Source organism: Bombus fervidus, chromosome 19, assembly GCF_041682495.2.
Source record: "Bombus fervidus isolate BK054 chromosome 19, iyBomFerv1, whole genome shotgun sequence".
Classification (NCBI taxonomy): Eukaryota; Metazoa; Arthropoda; class Insecta; order Hymenoptera; family Apidae; genus Bombus; species Bombus fervidus.
In genome coordinates, this window is record NC_091535.2 from 1967790 (window position 1) to 1982280 (window position 14491).

General features: G+C 42.5%; 2 protein-coding genes and 1 long non-coding RNA gene across 4 annotated transcripts in view; 2 read left to right on the forward strand and 1 right to left on the reverse strand.

The window, feature by feature from the left end:
- The window catches only part of Ubx (ultrabithorax), a 468862-nt gene that overhangs the window by 229057 nt on the left and 225314 nt on the right, over positions 1–14491 (forward strand). The gene's annotated exons all lie outside the window — the stretch shown is intronic.
- The window catches only part of Antp (homeotic protein antennapedia), a 327690-nt gene that overhangs the window by 190090 nt on the left and 123109 nt on the right, over positions 1–14491 (forward strand). The gene's annotated exons all lie outside the window — the stretch shown is intronic.
- Positions 9210–14491, reverse strand: part of LOC139996838 (uncharacterized) — a 396216-nt gene continuing 390934 nt past the window's right edge. The window contains exons 2-3 of the long non-coding RNA XR_011802394.1: positions 10706–10917; positions 9210–9841 (exon numbers count right to left, since the gene is read on the reverse strand). This is a non-coding gene — a long non-coding RNA (uncharacterized lncRNA). The remainder of the gene's footprint in view (positions 9842–10705; positions 10918–14491) is intronic.

Genomic DNA, 14491 nt, shown 5'->3' on the forward strand with positions numbered 1-14491 from the left:
GGTTGTTTTTGTTGCCTGCAGGAGGCTGCAGGAACCCGGTCTATCTGGTGCAATTGCGTGCAGCGACGTATCAGTCGTTAGTCAGCTCGCGGGTCGAAGGATGGAAAATGGCGATAAAGCAGAACGGCGAGAGTTGGCATGGCACTCTTCCGCGCAATTATTACGCAATAAGAGGGTGAAGCACGTGTTGCCGGTCCCTACTGTTTTGACCGGTTGGTGATTTACACGTCGCTTACCCAGATATATCCCGGCAATTAATTAACTTATCAATGGCTCGCGACCCCTGTTGCGCGGAAGAGTTTAAGCGGAGAACCGAAACCGTGGATTTCGATGGTTTCTACCCCATTAGGTTCGCCAGCTGTTGAATGCTCGCAACTCGAATCCTTTCGTGGATTCTATCGTACGTTCAGTTTACTCTCTTCTTTCCATTCCACGTTATTTCAAAGGTTCCCAGCGCATTGATTATTCTGAAGCGCCATAGTACGCGACAAGTATGAACATTTACGAGTCTCCGGGGGATGCAGAGAAAGCCGTTGGCTCCGTGACTTCGATGCCGGAATCCTTTGGCAGCGAATAACGGATCGACTGGTTATCTCGATAACACAATTAGGTGGTCGCGGTAACTCGGACCGGTTGGACAAATCTCTTTTATCTGCACGGAGAGGGGAAGATAGCGGAATTTTCTTGGTTCTGCACGGTACACGCTGCGCGTAGTAAGGAAGGGAACATTTACGTGGGCGCGCGCGCGCGCGCGCGCACGTCCGAGAAGAGGAGGGTGTTCGAGAGAGGAGGGAACCTGGGAAAAGAAGAGAGAGCCCACGGAGGCAAGGAGAGATAGATTACTCCGCCATTCTTGCAATTTCCCTGTCGTATCGAGGCTCGTAAATTCCCGGTGAAATATGCGAAGGGGCGCCTGGTGCGGGCAGCACGCTGCTGCTCTGCTCTGCTCCGCTCCGTTCTCCTCTATCTCTCTTCCTCTCTCTCTCTCCCTTTTTCGCTCTCCACTCACCCGCACATTCGTCCACCCTCCTCACGCTGCCGCCCTTTACTCCCGTGATAGGGGTTGCAAGGTGTATGTCTAGCGGGGCATAGTCCTCGGCCTCGACGTATCACCGTCCGGGGTGCGAAATATCCGGAATTAGCGTTATCTTGCGGATCGCCTTGGTGAATCCTGGATTTTCAACCGGCCACGTTTATCGGCCGCCATCGCGCTGCCCTTCCCACCGAGAAAAACGGCCGTTGCACGTTTCGCAGTCGGCATTCACGAGTGTTAGAATACCTTCGAATGCCTGCTCTTCTTCGTACAATGATTTAGAAGACAGCCATAGGGAGGCACACGTTGATCCATGGTTTTTAGTTTTATCATTAGCTCGCGACTATTTCCATCCAACGAGCATTGTATTTTCATGTTTTACGCTGATACGTTGCCTTTCTCCCAATGGAAAACAGCTAAATCATTGGGATTGGCGGGATAGCGGACGTTGATACTGCAGGCCCAGTGTTATTGCTTATCTGAGGAGCGGCCTTTTTTGCGCGATAGCGGTTACCTCGCCATAGGGCCAGGATCTAAATCGGAGGGTTGCCGGGACGAGTGGCTTTCAGATACAAGGGGGTGGTGTTTGTCAAGACGATAGTAGAGGGGAAAGTCTGCGGTGGCAGATAAGGGCGAAAGAAGTAGCGAACAGTTGTGGGAGTGGAAATGCTCCAACCACTTTTTCGTTGCTGGAGAAGCGACAGAGGGAAGAGAACCGGAGCTTATATCACCGCAGCCGCGACTGCAATTCGGCCCCTATATTTAATTTCGCTGCTTCGGGGATCGTGGATGGTGTAGGTGGTAGAAGCGGTAGGGCGAGTAAGAATCGTCGTTTAATCTAACCGTGATCCTATCTTCCTGGAATTTATCATTCGATAAATTGCCTGCGTGTCCCCTGCTACGTCGAACAATCCTCGCAAGATCTTGTTCCGCCGATACCTCGAGGACGTCTGCGTGATACACTGTTCCCGTGATATTACGATTCTGCCTGAAAAACCGCAAGAATCTCGGCACAGAGTTGAGAAATACACTGTAGAAGCAGCGATATTTAGGTGGTAATGGTTCCTAGAGACGGAGTCCACGGGGCAATCGGTGGTTTATGAATCGTAGTGCACCTCATCTGGCTTCCTCTGGTCCGTTTTGGCCGGGTCCAGCGCGGCCCACGACTATTTCCGCGTGATTCTCACACCCTGCTTTGCTCTTAACTTAATGTTGTTTCCCTCAGTCCATTAAAAGCTGCGCCACTCGGCTCGTTTCACTTCCCACACTGCGGTTGCGGCCTTGTGGTCGCACTTGCTTCGCCTGCCTTCTCCCTCTTTCGCGAGAGCGCACGAGAAGTCGTGTTCCATTACCCTCTATGCCAACCTGTTCTTCTTACCTGTTTCCCCTTCTTGCGATACCAACGAAAGTGTGCTGAACTTTTTGCCCCGGCGCGCGCGACCGCTTCTTGCCACCAACTTACTAAGAATAATAGTGTCGTATCACGGCGGAGCTTCCTGGTCGCGGCGCTCAAATTTAATTAACACGGTGTAATTGAAAAAACGATTCGTCACCCCAACGGTATCTCATCGTTCGTTCCTTTCACCTAACATTGTCTTCGTTGTAATCGCTCTAACAAATTTACTCATCGCTGTAACGCTATTCATTTTTGCAATCTAATTTTCTTTACTATTCTTGGTAATCCTCGGTCTCGATATATACGATACTGTAATACGAGTTTGCGCAACATGGTGTTCTTCTGGAACGTGTTATTACATGAGAACTGTCCTTCCCTTCGTGTCGGTGTTCGATAAATATCGTAGGATTTTTGTATTCGTTGTATCTGTACTCTCTTTGACGCGGAGCATCCTCCTCGACAACGCTGACGACTTCTCAAACTCACGACTCCCTGTTAATTCGTCTTCCTCCCTCGAGCATCCCTTCGTCTTTTCTCACAGCCATGAATGAACAGTCAAACGGCCATGGTCGCTATTCGACCGAAGGAGCGAACGATGGGCCTGTCGGGACTTAGGCTTCTTAGGATATTCCTTAGGTCAGTTGTCCACGATACTGCGATATTCGTGTCGTATTAAAGTTACCAACGGATCAGAATTATCTGTTTTCCAAGGTCACGGCTATATCTCGATAGGAGAATCAGCAACGTCGGTTTATCGAGTGTTCGTTAACAGCGATCGTATTTTAAACGAACCGCTGAGGAAGACGCGAGGCTCGCGATTGTAGCGGCTGGGGGATCCGTCATTTCGTAGCTCCAAGTCTTTCCACCGCGTCCATCTCGTTATCACCGGTCAATAGATCACCGGTTGTATCGCGACGCGTACGTTTCAATCACTCAACACGTTTCGCGATTTTCGCAACCTGTCGGCGAGGTACGTTCGGGCAATCTGAATTCTCGCAGAGATCCAGTTTAGAAGCGATGACAGTTATGGATCTCGGCATCGTAACGCCGTGCCAACCGGTGATGTCGTTTGTCATCCCTCTGCCATCGTATCCATCCCTCCCTGCCTGCCTGCCGCGCTTCTCTCAGCCTGTCAAGCGATAGAGGGGTGTCGGTCGTAACAGCGCGCCAGGATACAACCGAGCAGCCCCAGAACGCGCGTTAACGTTCTACACGTGCTCGCCTAATCCTGAATACGGAGTTTACTGTTACGTAATGCACCGCCACCGTGTTACCGCGCACCAGGTACGATATCAACCCCCTTCTGTTTGGCTCTTCCCATCTTCGTCCCTCGACAGGTGTGTACGATCGTCCTCCAGCCTCTCTTCTCTACACCATGCCATGTGTACACAGAGTCGACCCAGTCTGACAGAACTCGCAATACGGAGTAGTTAATATACTGGTTTCTCGTCGTTAGCCGAGACAACATTACATCTCGGCAACCGAGACCGTGGTTGTCGCGGTGTAATTCTAGCTGGGCCAATCAACCATCGAGGCAAAGCTCGCCGCGAATTCAGATTGATGCATCCGACTAATTGCGCCGGCCAGTTACTTCGACAGCGATACCGCGGCTCGCGCTGCCACCGTGTAATCGGACTTGTTCGCTACGAGATCTGATCTCTATGCTACTTGAGAGAAAGATTCTCTTTGCAGAAGGTTGTACTGAGTTAGCAACTAAGTGATTGCAGCTTTTTTCATTAAATGGTAATGACAATACAATACATTTTCCATTTTTGTACTGAAATCGTCACCCTATAATTTCTATCGCGATTTTTAATACATTTGCTTTTGTAACTCGTTTTCATAATTGTTTTGTCATTGACACTTAATGACAAAAGCTGCAATCACTTAGTTGCCAACCCAATGCAATACATTTTCGATTTTTACACGAGAAATCGCCCACGATTTTCGATACACGCTGTAGTTTTCAAATCGACAGCTTCAAACCGAACGGTAAACAATTAAACAATTAACTGATTAAATAATGAAATTATACAAGTTTGATGAATTAATCGATATGTAAACGCTCTCATAAACGATACGTAAAGAATTTGCTCTTGTAACTTTCATAATTGTTTTTTCCTATTAATCTAAAAACGGATAATTGTAACGAGACAGATAAAGAGGGCGTTGGAGAAATAATTGTGCTATTGGGCTAGCAACAATGTGATTGCAGCTTTCGTCATTAGATGGTAATGAAAATACATTTTCCACTTTCGCACTGAAATCGCCCACGATTTTCTATACACACTGTAGTTTTCTAATCAACAAAATCTTCCATTTGCTCTTGCAACTTGTTTTCATAATTATTTTTTTCTATTACTCTAAAAGCGGGTGATTGTAACGAGACGGATAATGGGGGCGTTGAAGAAATAATTGTGCTATTGGGCTAGCAACAATGTGATTGCAGCTTTCGTCATTAGATGGTAATGACAGTACAATACATTTTCGACTTTTACACTGAAATCGCCCACGATTTTCTATACACACTGTAGTTTTCTAATCAACAAAATCTTCCATTTGCTCTTGCAACTTGTTTTCATAATTATTTTTTTCTGTTACTCTAAAAACGGATAATTGTAACGAGACAGATAAAGAGGGCGTTGGAGAAATAATTGTGCTATTGGGCTAGCAACAATGTGATTGCAGCTTTCGTCATTAGATGGTAATGACAATACAATACATTTTCCACTTTCGCATTAAAATCGTCACCGTTTAATTTCCGCCACGATTTTCGATACATTTGCTCTTGCAACTTGTTTTCATAATTGTTTTCTTCTATTACTCTAAAAACGGATAATTGTAACGAGACAGATAAAGAGGGCGTTGAAGAAATAATTGTGCTATTGGGCTAGCAACAATGTGATTGCAGCTTTTGTCATTAGATGGTAATGACAGTACATTTTCGACTTTTGCACTGAAATCGCCCACGATTTTCAATACACGCCGTATTTTTCAAATCGACAACATCTTCCATTTGTTTTTGCAACTTGTTTTCATCATTGTTTTTTCCTATCGTTCTAAAAACGGATAATTGTAACTAGAGAGATAAAGAGGTAAAGATAATTGAACCATTGGACTGGAATTTACCACTTAATGACAAAATCCGCAATCGCATAGTTGCCAATCCAATAGTTGGTATTTTGCGAACAATTCGCAGCATCGCTGTTTTTCTACTTTATACCGATTCTCTTGGATTCTTGTCAGAAACGATAATTGACATTCTCTAGGAGCGCGTACTTGGAATTTTTCGAACATGTTTCAACGTACATCTATTTCTTCCTCGTTCTAATTTTCTAGAATTCCTGTTGCAAGTGGACATAACTAAATATTCCTCGTTTTAGATTTTATTCCTTTCTAATCGCGCGCAAACGAAATCAAAGGACATCCTTGCAATTAACGATGCGAGATATCCCAAGGAAGGATGAAAAAATTAGTCGCAATAAAATTACCTAGCAAAGTAATCTAAAACCTGATGCCTGCAGAGCTTTTTTAAGAAAGCGAAACGGTCGTGAGAAGCGTGAAGAGAACCGGACTCAACATCTTCATCCCGTTCGCTTCTATCGCAGTTGATGACCGGTTGCTCGTAACGGGCTTCTATCGATCCGATAATACCAATTCGAAAATTACGGGATTTAGGGAGCGATTTAACTGTGGGAAGCATATTCAGCATCGTGGATTTTGCATCTCTCGACACGCGAGCAATCGAAAAGAGATTCGTTCTCCATCTTAAGCCGGACACGAGAAGAGCAGCCGCCTCGACCGTTAAAAGATAACCGGTCGAAAGTTTAATTCGGCTGCCTTTGATATTAACGAGTTAATTAAATCTTTTTTTCCAACTTAATCAACCTATGACGATGAGAATAAAAAATCGCAATTCCGTTGCGAGTCAGCGCGTGCTAAATCGCAATTATGCAACCGCTACATGGCCACAACGTTTTACATAAAATTCTAAGAGAACTGGGAAACGATGCTGCTCACGACGAAACTTCGGTTGACAGTGAGTGACGAATGGCGCGTTCACCGCGCTGTCTATGATTGCTTAATTCGCATGCCGATGCTCGAAACCGGCTAGGGCTAGTCACTTCCTTCTTATCGCGATCTTACTTAGTTGAATAATAATTAACCTCGCCGGCTCCGAGTTTCCTTCTTATCGTTCGAACTGTCTCGACGTCGAGTGCGCTTTGTCCACGATAAGCGTGTCCGTGTTGAAAATCAAACGCTGGTCGAGTACATCGACAACATCGTTGAACATAAATTGGAAAATAAATCATTTTCAAATTTCTATTCGACTAAACTGAAATTCGTTGGAACGAAAAGATCGTCGAGTGGCTTCTTCTCTGTTTACCCTTGAAATTTTCCATCCATTGAATTTCCATTATATACATATAATAACGTTTAAATTATTGCGAGAAATCGAGCCCCCCGAACAATTAAAAGTTAACCCTTTGTGAATATCGTGCTAGCGCATATGCCAGCGTCGGAATAGAGGCGTCGGGACGTTAGAAAATGGACCGTTGGCATATAAATGCTATTAATTTAAGCAAAGGAATCCATCGGCCCGTGAAAAGACTGTGCGTGCGGACGAATAGGAAAAAAAAGGAAAATTACGTTGTGCTCGCATGCTTACGAGGTTTCGTAGGGTTGCACCCTGGGGGCTATTGTCGTCGGATTCCATAGTGGCAGGCAGCAACCATAATCTATTTAGAGGAGGGTTGCGAGGCGTACCGTTCTAGGCCCAAACTCCGCCCTAATACTTTGGGAAATAGTGAAAAGTACTAGGTGCTCCGGCAAGACGATAAATTTCGGCTCATTAAATATTCTAATACGCGCTCACCCCTAGCGGCCATGGCCATGATATTGACTCGAAGAATTCACGTAATTCGGTAGCCAACGATGGAATTACAAATTGAAATTAAAGGCGGCGGAGGGTGCTTCCGCGTCAATTACTTCCGCGTGCGAAAGTTATTGAAATTTTTGCCCGAGCTGATATTATGAAATGGCCTGAGCTTCGTGATTAAATTTCTGTTCAGTCTTTTTTATATGATAATATAAATGATAAAGATTCGCCTTCTCTCCGTTACAGATCTACCTCTTCTTTAATATCATACGAATGAAATTTATAAGAATGTTGAAAATTTTCGATCTTAATTGCCGAAATAATGGTATAGAAACGTTAAATTTACATTTAGAATTTATATTAGAATAGTTGTATACTTATTTGATAAACGATTTCAAAAATATTCGTCGATACAAGCTTGCACGCGTCTCACCTTCTTCCATAACACACTGTTTACTGAACGCCGCGCACACACATACTTGCACACACTGATATTCACATACAAGTATCGCTACTATGCAGCTAACCTAGTCTAGCACATAGAATTATACATATCTCAATAACGAAATGTGTTACGCCACGAGGCTTAGTATTTCTAACCGTCGCTCGCGGTCCTACAGCGTCGCAGACGGATCGTCTTATCTGCCCGACGAAAAATATACAATGTATCGACAAGCGCATAGATGTCACCAAGCAGCGAGTTCCAGAAACGTCGATTTCGGTTCGTTATTTCATGCACACAAAAAAGGTGGCATACGTGATCATAGGCGCGAACGGTGGCGTGACCGAGCGTAGTGGGGGTCGTTTCCCAGAAAGAATTGATCTAAGGGCGATCAGTGTCATTTGAAGATTCGGACGGTATGCATCGAGAAGTTCTGACGAATAAAATTAAAATCGCTTAGTCTAACGAATTCATCGAGAGATATCGTAAAATCGGGTCGAATTTCTGTAACGCGTTAATTGTGTTCGTCGCTAAATAATTTGTGACGCCATTATTATTATACAATTTATTGTTAAATATACAAGCTATATTAACGTGTTAATACGGCGTTAAATTCATCGAACTGACGTGTTTTCGTCGCGACCGCGTCTCTCCACGAGTGGTCGTAAGAAAAAGTATGTTGTGAAAATTAAAAATAAAATTGATTTTTGTTGGACACTTAATTATCAGATGCTTAACAGAACTCTTCCATCTACCGATCCTTCTATTTGAACATCTGATAAAAATGAAAAAAAAGTTTTCTTGGAAAAGGAACAGTTTTAATGAGCCGTTCGTGGGGCCCGAATCCGGCGTTCTAGACGAGGGCAAACGGTTCTAGGTAAGCGGCGAGCGAAGGAAAAAAAGGCAACTCGATGCGTCGGATAACGTAATGCAGGAATGTCGCGCTTCTGGTTTTTTTTCGTCGCCGCTAAGTAAGAATGAAAGCGCACGGCCAACGTGTAACTATGCGAGGGAAATATGGGCGAAGGATTCGCGTTCCCGTCATTACGAACCTATTACTCGATGAAGGTTTTACACATTCGTCTGTCAAAATAATTCTTTCGATTTGAAATAATCTCTCAAGAATAATTTTGAAAATAGTAAGTGGAATTCTAAGGAACGTACATCTATTTAAAATAAATGTCGCTCACGGTGTTCTTGTCTTAAATCTAAACTTTCGTAGCTAAAGTTTACGTACTCTATACAGTAAAATATACCCGAGTACCTTTAGGGTGACGGAAACGTCGTGTACGGACAAAAATAAACATAAACGAAAATAGAAGAAAATAAAAGTTACGTAGATATCTGGTAGAAGAGTTGGCTCGTGGTGACACGTAAAACACACAAGCTTCGATCTCGGTTCCGGGACAATTTCGTAAGCCCCACCCCGACAACCCCTACCCTTCTATTCTAACCAGTCCCCCTTTTACCCCCGTCAGAAAATCCCATCATAGCAGTCGGGGTAGAGCGGGTCCATGGCACGTTGGGTCCACCATAGTAAATCAGGCAGTCGCAGGCGGTCCTTCTGATCCGGCCGAGCTGGGCTGCCGTAAGACGCGTCAACTTAGCCCGTCCTACTCGCGCCATCCACACGAAAGTAGTGAAATAACTCGTCTAAGTAACTCTATCTACCCCGTGGAATCGCTTATGGCTCATAAACGCCTCGTAACTTAGCCCGGTGGCACGCGCCCTTGAGAAATACTGCCGTGCACCACAGAGAGAAAAAGAGAGAGGGAGAGGGAGAGGGAGAGGGAGAGAGAAAGGGTAACGGTCGCAGTGTTATCTATTACCAAAACGCGCGCACAGTTCGTTCGGCCGTAGAATATGCGATAGTTTATTTTTTACCGCGTGTGAAGAGTGACCAACATACCCGTGAAATCTTCTTCCATGTGGTGATGCTGCATAGGACACGATCGCTGCGTTAATTCACACAATGGGACGCATCGGAAACAGGTAATCGACGTTGATTTGAAATTTAATAATTCATTGGCTTTGTCTTCTTTGTTGTTTATTTGAAAGAAGAAAGTTGTGCGAAGTAAAGATCTTCGTGGCCTTTTAAAAGTAAAATAAAATTATTAAAAGTAAATTTGAAAAGTAATAAAGTAAGCATTATTAAAAGTAAATATAGATTTATGATTTTTTGATTTATTATGGTTTTCTGTGACGCCGAGTATTTGATCTTGGAATATACAACCACAGTAGAAATTACGGAAATTTTCTTTTGTACTTTCTATCTTTACATTGATATTCTTTAATAATGCATTAATAATAATTTATTTTTCTCCGGCGAAATTACCAAAAATTCATGCACCTCGACTAAATATTATTTTTCAACCGGTTTATGTAATCTTTACTCTCGTCGATAAATTACGCGGTCCACCAAATGTAAATGGGGTTTTTCGACACGCAGGGCACGCATCCCCCCGCTTTAATTCGCCGCGCAAATTCGCGAAAGTTCATTTACGACAGATCCGTTAAAAACACGGGATAATAGCCCGGTCGAAATGAATCATCGACGGTCGCCGAACGAACGGCTATAGAAATTAATTAAAATTAATGAAGCGTAAACGGAAGTAACGATAACATGACGGATCGACGCATTTACAAGCAACCTACCCTTCCCACTCCGCGATTCTCATAGTGTTAACGACACGGGAATTTTGCGATCGTTTAATTTACCTTCATTGACAAAACATCAGCTAACCTCTCTCGACCGACGCCCAATGAATAAGGTTCTTCGTCCGTGTAATTTCAAAGTTAGAATTTTGTTACGTTTGAAACAATTCGCATAGTAAAATATCGAATATTAAAGTTAATACAGAAATATTTCAGATGAATTATTGTACGCGTTGGTTTATTAAACAGACGAATGATAAAATCGTAACGGTCAGTGTATATTAAAATTATTTTAAATACCTGTACGGAAATAGTATATGCCGGTCGTAATCGTCGCTCGTTCGATACGTTCCACTCTACGTTCGCTAGTCGAGTATATAAACTCGTTACAATCGTCGTAGAGAGCACATTCGTCTATTCGTACCGGTCGGTGCCAGTACAAAAACTGTAAACATATCTCCGGTGTACGATTACAAGTAACTGCGACGATGTTTTGCTCGGAGTTTGTTTACCTTCAAGCCTAGCGAAACAAACCAACATATATAACACTGTGCGTTTCTTTATATTAAAATCTTCCGTTGATTTCTGTGCTGTTACATATTCATATTGTTTATGTAGAATTTAATATATATTGTATTATCTATAAATAATGCTTATACGATACCGCTGCTTTCGTTTTAACCAACGAAAGGACTGTTAATATTCTAAATGAAAACTTACGAATATTCTTTAACGTTCTTCTTACATTTAACCCTTTGCACTCCTATATTGAGTGTAATTCGACGTCAATTTTTATCTCGGGTGGAGTCCCACCTTTTTTCGTGAAACGTGCGAAAGAAAAGCTATATCAAGATATATCATACACTTAAAAATTACGAAATACAACAATAGTGCGAATAAAATTCATATTTAAATGAATTTCTTTCTTCCTTTATTTATTTAAATTGTCTTATTTTGTAGTTAGAGTAAATTTCAAATAAAACACTTAACGAAACACTAAACGAAATAAAATTCGGAGTGCAAAGGAAGATACACAATATGAAAATGTCGCAAAGAACACAGGATGAAATAATTGATAAAATGTTATTATATAAAATATAGTAACATTTAATATATAGTAACATACTATATTTTATATAGTAACATTTAATATAACATTTAAAGGGTAGGTTACTTGTAATTTAATATAATATTTAATATAAGAAATATACATAAAAATGTTTCTCCTCTTGCCAAATATCTTTCAAGCCACATTAAGATTCGAACTAATATGCAAAATTATTATTAAAAAGATTATTAGATAGTCTATATTATTCCATATTATTATATATATGTATATATATATAATATCTGTATTAATCTATATATCTATATATATGTATGATATCTATATTAATCTATATATCTATATATATATATAATATCTATATTACTCTATATATATAGTACTATATTAATCTATATATCTATATATATAATACTATATTAATTTATATATCTATATATATGTAATACTATATTAATCTATATATATCTAATACTATATTAATCTATATGTCTATATATATATATAGTACTATATTAATCTATATATCTATATATATAATACTATATTAATTTATATATCTATATATATGTAATACTATATTAATTTATATATCTATATATATATAATATCTATATTAATCTATATTATTAGATATAAAGATAGTTATTATTAAAAAGACATATTAACCGTTGCGTCTATGATACCATGAACTTCTAATCTTTGGAAACGCATATCCGACAGAACTAGAAAAACAGTGATACACAGTGCACAAATTTTCGGGTAGTTCGAAAGTTTCATCACACCGACGGTGGTGGAGCACACGTACTATATACGCGGAGGTACGAACAGTCGCGTTTCCGCGTATATAAACGCGATACGTGTCCTGCGTTTACACCGTTGATGTATGTTCTCGGCAGCGATCGATCTCTCTCACACGAACTGCTAATTGTGCGGCATCATAACTCTCTGCGTGTGCTTCATCCCTTTCTACCTATTCCTATCTCTCTCTCTTTCTGTCTCTCCTCTCCCGCCCCCCACCCCCATGATACGTACACATACAAGTGCACCAACATACCATCATTTCCCCACTCTTCTGCACTTTATACAACCGCGTTAGAAACCCGTGTATTATTTCTACACGTACATAGGTGTGCGAGCGTGCACGCTCGAACGCGAGTAAGAGTTGCACTGGTTACATGGTGTAACGCCGCTATTATAGTTGCTGTGTAGTGAACGGCCGAAGAGAGATGGCACGACGACGGGGTGAACACCGCGGGAGTACATTACTGTAACGTTGTTTACGGGGTGGCTCGACAGTCTTTCGGCCCATTGCCGATTACCGACTATCCCATTTCGCTTTATCATCCGCGCTCGACGAGGTCTCCACTTAATTGCTCGGCAATTTTTTCAACATCGAGCGCGATTACCTTGCCGCATAGAAACGGACCAAACGTAACGAAGAAATCATTCGTAACCTGTTTCAAATCGGACACCATTTAACCATACCGAATTTTGTACAAAACTTTTGTGAAAGCAGCGATTGCGGATTAAATTACTTTCGACAGCTTCGTCTACTTCCTCTTGTAATTACCAATGGCATGAGGAACTATTCTCGATTCCCGTTTGCCAATCGTTTTACCTGGATCGCTGAATTACGTATCGTGCTTGTTCCTTAGGCGACCCGAAATTACGCCGTTCGAAACTCAATTCTCCGTATCAATTTGTTCCTACTTTACCGTTCCATGTCTCCTTTCCTCTTTTATTCTCTATCTAGCTTCGGCTTCATGTTGAACTCCATTACCCTCGTTTTCCGAGAAGAAAGTTTCCATGAGTCGGCGCCTATGAGCGCTGGCAGATAGAAAAAAGAGGGTTGGCTGACAGTAAGAAACGGGAGGAAGAGGCGCGGGCGAATAATAAAAATCGCCCTCATAATTCAAGCGAAGGATCCTGGCGCGGGATAAGAAAGTATCGGAGGGACGAAGAGGGTGAAATCGCCTCGAGCTTCTTATCTCACCGCGAGGGTGACATTAGCGTTAGCACGGTAATTCTCTGTCTTGGTTGGCGTGTGCAGTGTAGCTCGGGTAAAGAAGTCACGCTGCCATCCATGGTCGACTTGATCGACGTTACAACGGTATTATAATTCGCGTAATTCGTTAAATGAAGGGCTATCCGGGATTTAATGATCGAGAGACGAGTTGCCTAACGACGCGTTGCAACGGACAAAAATTACAGAAGACCCCGGAGCGTCTGTATAGAATCTCGTTGGTTCGATCATTCGCGTCTTCATCGACCGATCGCTCGTGTTAATGTTCTCGCAAATTGAGCGCGCGATGCTCGATTAGACACGAGCTCGCAAAGAGGCGGCAATTACAGGGTAGATAATCTGCAATTACGACTAAATACAGCCATACTAGAGGATGTCGACGATTCGCTAGGTGCTTTATCGTATAAAAATTTCAGCAAACCCCTCCCGGTTGGCTGCCGTGATACACGTTGTGCATCGTGTGTCCACGCCGTTTACGTCTTGTTCTTGAAACGTTTACTATTGTATTCATAGCAGCGCCGCTTCTGAAATGAGTACAATGGGTAGCAATTGCACAATCGTCGTTTATCGATGCACGATCATCTGGAGAACGATCGGGCAACACGCGAGAAACGACGAAACGCGTCGCTCCATACACGCGCTTGTAATTTGCTACTCTTCCGCCGTACTATACCTCGACAGTACCAGCTTTTTTATTTTTCTAACGCTGACAATCTTCCTGCAATTTTTTTCTTCGAGTTACGTTGCATCTCGATCGTCGATATTGCAGCACGCGAAGAAATAGAATCAGACACGCAGATTCGCATCTTCTTTTTATCCACGTGGTTCGGCGATTAAAAAAGCGATAACCGTCGAAGCAACATGGCGTCATTTACGTCATTGGCGTCGACTTCTCGCCCAGCAGATCGACGACAAAGAGTCGCGAGAGCAACGCGGCCGCGCGGTTCACTTGAAAGAGGCCAAATGACGTAACGACCGGCGAAGCAGTAAATTC